The sequence below is a fragment of the Oncorhynchus keta genome, chromosome 16, assembly GCF_023373465.1.
Source record: "Oncorhynchus keta strain PuntledgeMale-10-30-2019 chromosome 16, Oket_V2, whole genome shotgun sequence".
NCBI lineage: Eukaryota > Metazoa > Chordata > Actinopteri > Salmoniformes > Salmonidae > Oncorhynchus > Oncorhynchus keta.
In genome coordinates this window covers 21,093,038-21,099,594 of record NC_068436.1, presented here as the reverse complement: position 1 = coordinate 21,099,594, position 6,557 = coordinate 21,093,038, and the positions used below count along the sequence as shown (strand labels likewise).

At 44.3% G+C, this 6,557-nt stretch overlaps 1 pseudogene; it reads right to left on the bottom strand.

Annotated features, from left to right (window-relative positions):
* LOC127908064 (regulator of G-protein signaling 12-like) overlaps positions 1-6,557 on the bottom strand; it is a 52,400-nt pseudogene that overhangs the window by 37,524 nt on the left and 8,319 nt on the right.

The following is a 6,557-nucleotide window of genomic DNA, read 5'->3' as shown; positions in this document are numbered from 1 at the left end:
GGAAGGATTCACTGTCTTCAGGAAGGATTCACTGCCTTCAGGAAGGATTCACTGCCTTCTTCAGGAAGGATTCACTGCCTTCAGGAAGGATTCACTGCCTTCAGGAAGGATTCACTGGAAGGATTCACTGCCTTCAGGAAGGATTCACTGCCTTCAGGAAGGATTCACTGCCTTCAGGAAGGATTCACTGCCTTCAGGAAGGATTCACTGCCTTCAGGAAGGATTCACTGCCTTCAGGAAGGATTCACTGCCTTCAGGAAGGATTCACTGCCTTCAGGAAGGATTCACTGTCTTCAGGAAGGATTCACTGCCTTTCAGGAAGGATTCACTGTCTTCAGGAAGGATTCACTGTCTTCAGGAAGGATTCACTGCCTTCAGGAAGGATTCACTGTCTTCAGGAAGGATTCACTGCCTTCAGGAAGGATTCACTGTCTTCAGGAAGGATTCACTGCCTTCAGGAAGGATTCACTGTCTTCAGGAAGGATTCACTGTCTTCAGGAAGGATTCACTGTCTTCAGGAAGGATTCACTGCCTTCAGGAAGGATTCACTGCCTTCAGGAAGGATTCACTGCCTTCAGGAAGGATTCACTGCCTTCAGGAAGGATTCACTCCCTTCAGGAAGGATTCACTGTCTTCAGGAAGGATTCACTACCTTCAGGAAGGATTCACTGTCTTCAGGAAGGATTCACTGCCTTCAGGAAGGATTCACTGCCTTCAGGAAGGATTCACTGCCTTCAGGAAGGATTCACTGCCTTCAGGAAGGATTCACTGCCTTCAGGAAGGATTCACTGCCTTCAGGAAGGATTCACTGCTTCAGGAAGGATTCCTGCAGGAAGGATTCACTGTCTTCAGGAAGGATTCGCTGCTTCAGGAAGGATTCAAGGATTCACTGTCTTCAGGAAGGATTCACTGCTTTCAGGAAGGATTCACTGCCTTCAGGAAGGATTCACTGTCTTCAGGAAGGATTCTGCTTCAGGAAGGATTCACTGCAGGAAGGATTCTGCCTTTCTTCCTTCAGGAAGGATTCACTGTCTTCAGGAAGGGCCTTCCTTCAAAACTTCACTGCCTTCAGGAATGTCATTCATGCTTAGAGTTAAGATTCACTGCCTTCAGGAAGGATTCACTGCCTTCTTCAGGAACTTTCAGGAAAACAGCCCTTCAGAATTATTCACCAAACTGTCTTCAGGAAGGATTGCTGCCTTCAGGAAGGATTCACTATTCAGGAAGGATTCACTGTCTTCAGGAAGAGTTCACTGCCTTCAGTCCCAACAGCGAAGGATTCACCCCTTCAGGAAGGATTCACTGCTCTTCAGGAAGGCGCACTGCCTTCAGAAGGCCTTCAGGAAGGATTCACTGCCTGCCTTCAGGAAGGATTCACTGCCTTCAGGAAGGATTCACAGGAAGGATTCGCTGCCTTCAGGAACTGATTCACTGCCTTCAGAAGGATTCACTGTCTTCAGGAAGGATTCACTACCTTCAAGGTTTGTCTTCATGAAGGATTCACTGTGTGCTCGATTTTATACACCTGTCAGCAACGGGCGTGGCTGAAATAGCCCAATCCACTCATTTGAAGGGGTGTCCACATACTTTTGCATATGAAGCGTACCTCAGACATTGTCTTCACGATTCTACTAACAGTTTCTAAAATTCCCCAAAACATCCAAACATTCCCATTTTCCCAGACCACTCGCTCACTAACCGCAAACACAGAATCACATTCCCAAAGTCCAGAAACCTCCACAACTCTTCTCTTAAACCCACTCACTGTAGTTGATGTCTGCCAGATCCCGTTTCTTGGGGCCTTTCCCGAAGCTCCGGTTCCGTGACCACGAAAAGAACATGCCTTTCTTCTTATCTCCTCCGCACTCATCCCTCTCTCTCTCTCGTTCAGAGAGCGGCCCGACTTAGTCTTCTTGTCCTCCTGAAAAGAGAAACAGAGCGGATGGATGGGATGTGACAGGTATGATAGCAGCAACTGGTTCTGAACTTACATTGTTAAAACAACGAGTTTGAAATCAAAAGTTTACGGGTGTTTTTTCTTCGTGATTCTCCTTTTATAAAGGGTTTCATCATAGAACCGTGCTTCTCCTAAAGGTTTTCATCGTAGAACCGTGATTCTCCTTTTATAAAGGGTTTCATCATAGAACCGTGATTCTCCTAAAAGGGTTTCATCATAGAACCGTGATTCTCCTAAAGGGTTTCATCATAGAACCGTGATTCTCCTAAAGGGTTTCATCATAGAACCGTGATTCTCCTAAAGGGTTTCATCATAGAACCGTGATTCTCCTAAAGGGTTTCATTATAGAACCGTGATTCTCCTAAAGGGTTTCATTATAGAACCATGATTCTCCTTTTATAAAGGGTTTCATCATAGAACCGTGATTCTCCTAAAGGGTTTCATCATAGAACCGTGATTCTCCTAAAGGGTTTCATCATAGAACCGTGATTCTCCTAAAGGGTTTCATCATAGAACCGTGATTCTCCTAAAGGGTTTCATCATAGAACCGTGATTCTCCTAAAGGGTTTCATCATAGAACCATGATTCTCCTTTTATAAAGGGTTTCATCATAGAACCGTGATTCTCCTAAAGGGTTTCATCATAGAACCGTGATTCTCCTAAAGGGTTTCATCATAGAACCGTGATTCTCCTAAAGGGTTTCATCGTAGAACCGTGATTCTCCTAAAGGGTTTCATCATAGAACCGTGATTCTCCTAAAGGGTTTCATCATAGAACCGTGATTCTCCTAAAGGGTTTCATCATAGAACCGTGATTCTCCTAAAGGGTTTCATCATAGAACCATGATTCTCCTTTTATAAAGGGTTTCATCATAGAACCGTGATTCTCCTAAAGGGTTTCATCATAGAACCGTGATTCTCCTAAAGGGTTTCATCATAGAACCGTGATTCTCCTTTTATAAAGGGTTTCATCATAGAACCATGATTCTCCTAAAGGGTTTCATCATAGAACCGTGATTCTCCTTTTATAAAGGGTTTCATCATAGAACAATGATTCTCCTTTTCATAAAACCATGGTTTCATCATAGAACCGTGATTCTCCTTTTATAAAGGGTTTCATTATAGAACCATGATTCTCCTTTTATAAAGGGTTTCATCATAGAACCATGATTCTCCTTTTATAAAGGGTTTCATCATAGAACCATGATTCTCCTAAAGGGTTTCATCATAGAACCGTGATTCTCCTTTTATAAAGGGTTTCATCATAGAACCGTGATTCTCCTTTTATAAAGGGTTTCATCATAGAACCATGATTCTCCTTTTATAAAGGGTTTCATCATAGAACCATGATTCTCCTAAAGGGTTTCATCATAGAACCGTGATTCTCCTAAAGGGTTTCATCATAGAACCATGATTCTCCTTTTATAAAGGGTTTCATCATAGAACCATGATTCTCCTAAAGGGTTTCATCATAGAACCATGATTCTCCTAAAGGGTTTCATCATAGAACCGTGATTCTCCTAAAGGGTTTCACCATAGAACCAAGTAGAACCGTTAACATATTCCTTAAAGGGTTTTCCACAGAGGGATCTGAACACATGAGTCTGCAGGTTTATACAAACGTGTCCAGTGTCTGATGGGAACTGACGCTTTTTATGGCAGACAGCAGAGGTTACTTACTATACGTGTTCTCCTTCATGCTCTGTGTGTTCTGTGTGTGTGTGTTCATGCTCTGTGTGTGTAGAACCATGATTCTGTTTCATGCTCCGTGTGTGTGCTCATGCTCTGTGTGTGTGTGTGTGTTTCATCATAGAACCATCTCGTGTGTGTGAACCATGTGTTCATGCTCCGTGTGTGTGTGTTTGTGTGTTCATGCTCTGAACCATGATTCTGTGTTATAAAGGTTTGTCATAGAACATGATTCTCTGTGTTTGTGTAGAACCATGATTCTCCTAAAGTTTCATCTCCGTGTTCTGTGCTCATGAACCTGTGATTCTGTGTGTGTGTGAACCAAGTGTGTGTGTGTGTGTGTCATCATGAACTCCGTGTGTGTGTGATTCTCAGCAGACAGCAGTTCATGCTCCGTGTGTGTGCTCATGCTCTGTGTGTGTGTTATGTGTGTGTTTCATGCTCCGTGTGTGTGTGTGATTCTCATGTTCCGTGTGTGTGTGTGTGTGTTCATGCTCCGTGTGTGTGTGTGTGTGTTCATGCTCTGTGTGTGTGTCTCCTGGTGTGTGTGTGTGTTCATGCACTGTGTGTGTGTGTACATGCTCCGTGTGTGTGTGTGTTCATTCTCCGCGTGTGTGTTTGTTCATTCTCCGTGTGTGTGTGTGTGTGTGTGTGTGTGTGTGTGTGTGTGTGTGTGTGTGTGTGTGTGTGTTCTTGTGTGTGTGTGTGTGTTCTTGCTCTGTGTGTGTGTGTTCATGCTCCGTGTGTGTGTGTGTGTGTGTATGTGTGTGTGTGTGTGTGTGTGTGTGTGTGTGTGTGTGTGTGTGTGTGTGTGTGTGTGTGTGTGTGTGTGTGTGTGTGTTCATGCTCTGTGTGTGTGTGTGTGTGTGTTACCTTCTTGGGTGTGGATCTATCTGACCCGGTACTGTGTTTGGAGGTAGGAGAGCTGGGTATGTGGTAGGGGTCTGGTAGAGGCCTCCCCTCCACCTCCGCTAACATACATTCCTGATACAGGAGGGACTTCAGGAAGCGAGTATAGCTGTCAAACTTCATCAGGTTGAAGATCTAGAGAGGGAGGGGGGAGGGAGGGGGGGGAGTATAGCTGTCAAACTTCATCAGGTTGAAGATCTAGAGAGGGAGGGGGGAGGGAGGGGGAGAGTATAGCTGTCAAACTTCATCAGGTTGAATATCTAGAGAGGGAGGGGAGGGAGGGGGGAGACTATAGCTGTCAAACTTCATCAGGTTGAAGATCTAGAGAGGGAGGAGGGAGGGAGGGGGTGAGTATAGCTGTCAAACTTCATCAGGTTGAAGATCTAAAGAGGGAGGGAGGAGGGAGGGGGGAGTATAGCTGTCAAACTTCATCAGGTTGAAGATCTAGAGAGGGAGGGGGAGGGGGGAGTATAGCTGTCAAACTTCATCAGGTTGAAGATCTAGAGAGGGAGGGGAGAGGGGGAGAGTATAGCTGTCAAACTTCATCAGGTTGAAGATCTAGAGAGGAGGAGGAGAGGAGGGGAGAGTATAGCTGTCAAACTTCATCAGGTTGAAGATCTAGAGAGGGAGGGGGGGGGGAGTATAGCTGTCAAACTTCATCAGGTTGAAGATCTAGAGAGGGAGGAGGGAGGGGGAGAGGGGGGAGAGTATAGCTGTCAAACTTCATCAGGTTGAAGATCTAGAGAGGGAGGGGGAGGGAGGGGGGAGAGTATAGCTGTCAAACTTCATCAGGTTGAAGATCTAGAGAGGAGGAGGGGGGGTATAGCTGTCAAACTTCATCAGGTTGAAGATCTAGAGAGGGGAGGGGAGGGGGGAGGGGGGGGAGAGTATAGCTGTCAAACTTCATCAGGTTGAAGATCTAGAGAGGGAGGAGGGAGAGGGAGGGGGGAGTATAGCTGTCAAACTTCATCAGGTTGAAGATCTAGAGAGGAGAAGGGTTTCAGTATAGCTGTCAAACTTCATCAGGTTGAAGACCTAGAGAGGGAAGAGGGGGGAGTATAGCTGTCAAACTTCATCAGGTTGAAGATCTAGAGAGGGAGGGGGGAGGGAGGGGGGAGTATAGCTGTCAAACTTCATCAGGTTGAAGATCTAGAGAGGGAGGAGGGAGGGGGGAGAGTATAGCTGTCAAACTTCATCAGGTTGAAGATCTAGAGAGGGAGGGGGGAGGGGGGAGAGTATAGCTGTCAAACTTCATCAGGTTGAAGATCTAGAGAGGGAGGGGGGAGGGAGGGGGGAGAGTATAGCTGTCAAACTTCATCAGGTTGAAGATCTAGAGAGGGAGGGGGAGGGAGGGGAGTATAGCTGTCAAACTTCATCAGGTTGAAGATCTATATATGTGTGTGTGTGTATATATGTTAGTGAATATGTGTGTGTGTATGTGTGTATATATGTGTGTGTGTGTATATATGTTAGTGAATATGTGTGTGTGTGTATATATGTTAGTGAATATGTGTGTGTGTGTGTGTATATATGTTAGTGAATATGTGTGTGTGTGTGTGTATATATGTTAGTGAATGTGTGTGTGTGGTGTGTGTGTGTATATATGTTAGTGAATATGTGTGTGTGTGGTGTGTATATATGTTAGTGAATATGTGTGTGTGTGTGTATATATGTTAGTGAATATGTGTGTGTGTGTATATATGTTAGTGAATATGTGTGTGTGTGTATATATATGTTAGTGAATATGTGTGTGTGTGTATATATGTTAGTGAATATGTGTGTGTGTGTGTATATATATGTTAGTGAATATGTGTGTGTGTGTATATATGTTAGTGAATATGTGTGTGTGTGTATATATGTTAGTGAATATGTGTGTGTGTGTATATATGTTAGTGAATATGTGTGTATGTATATATATGTTAGTGAATATGTGTGTGTGTGTATATATATGTTAGTGAATATGTGTGTGTGTGTATATATATTTAGTGAATATGTGTGTGTGT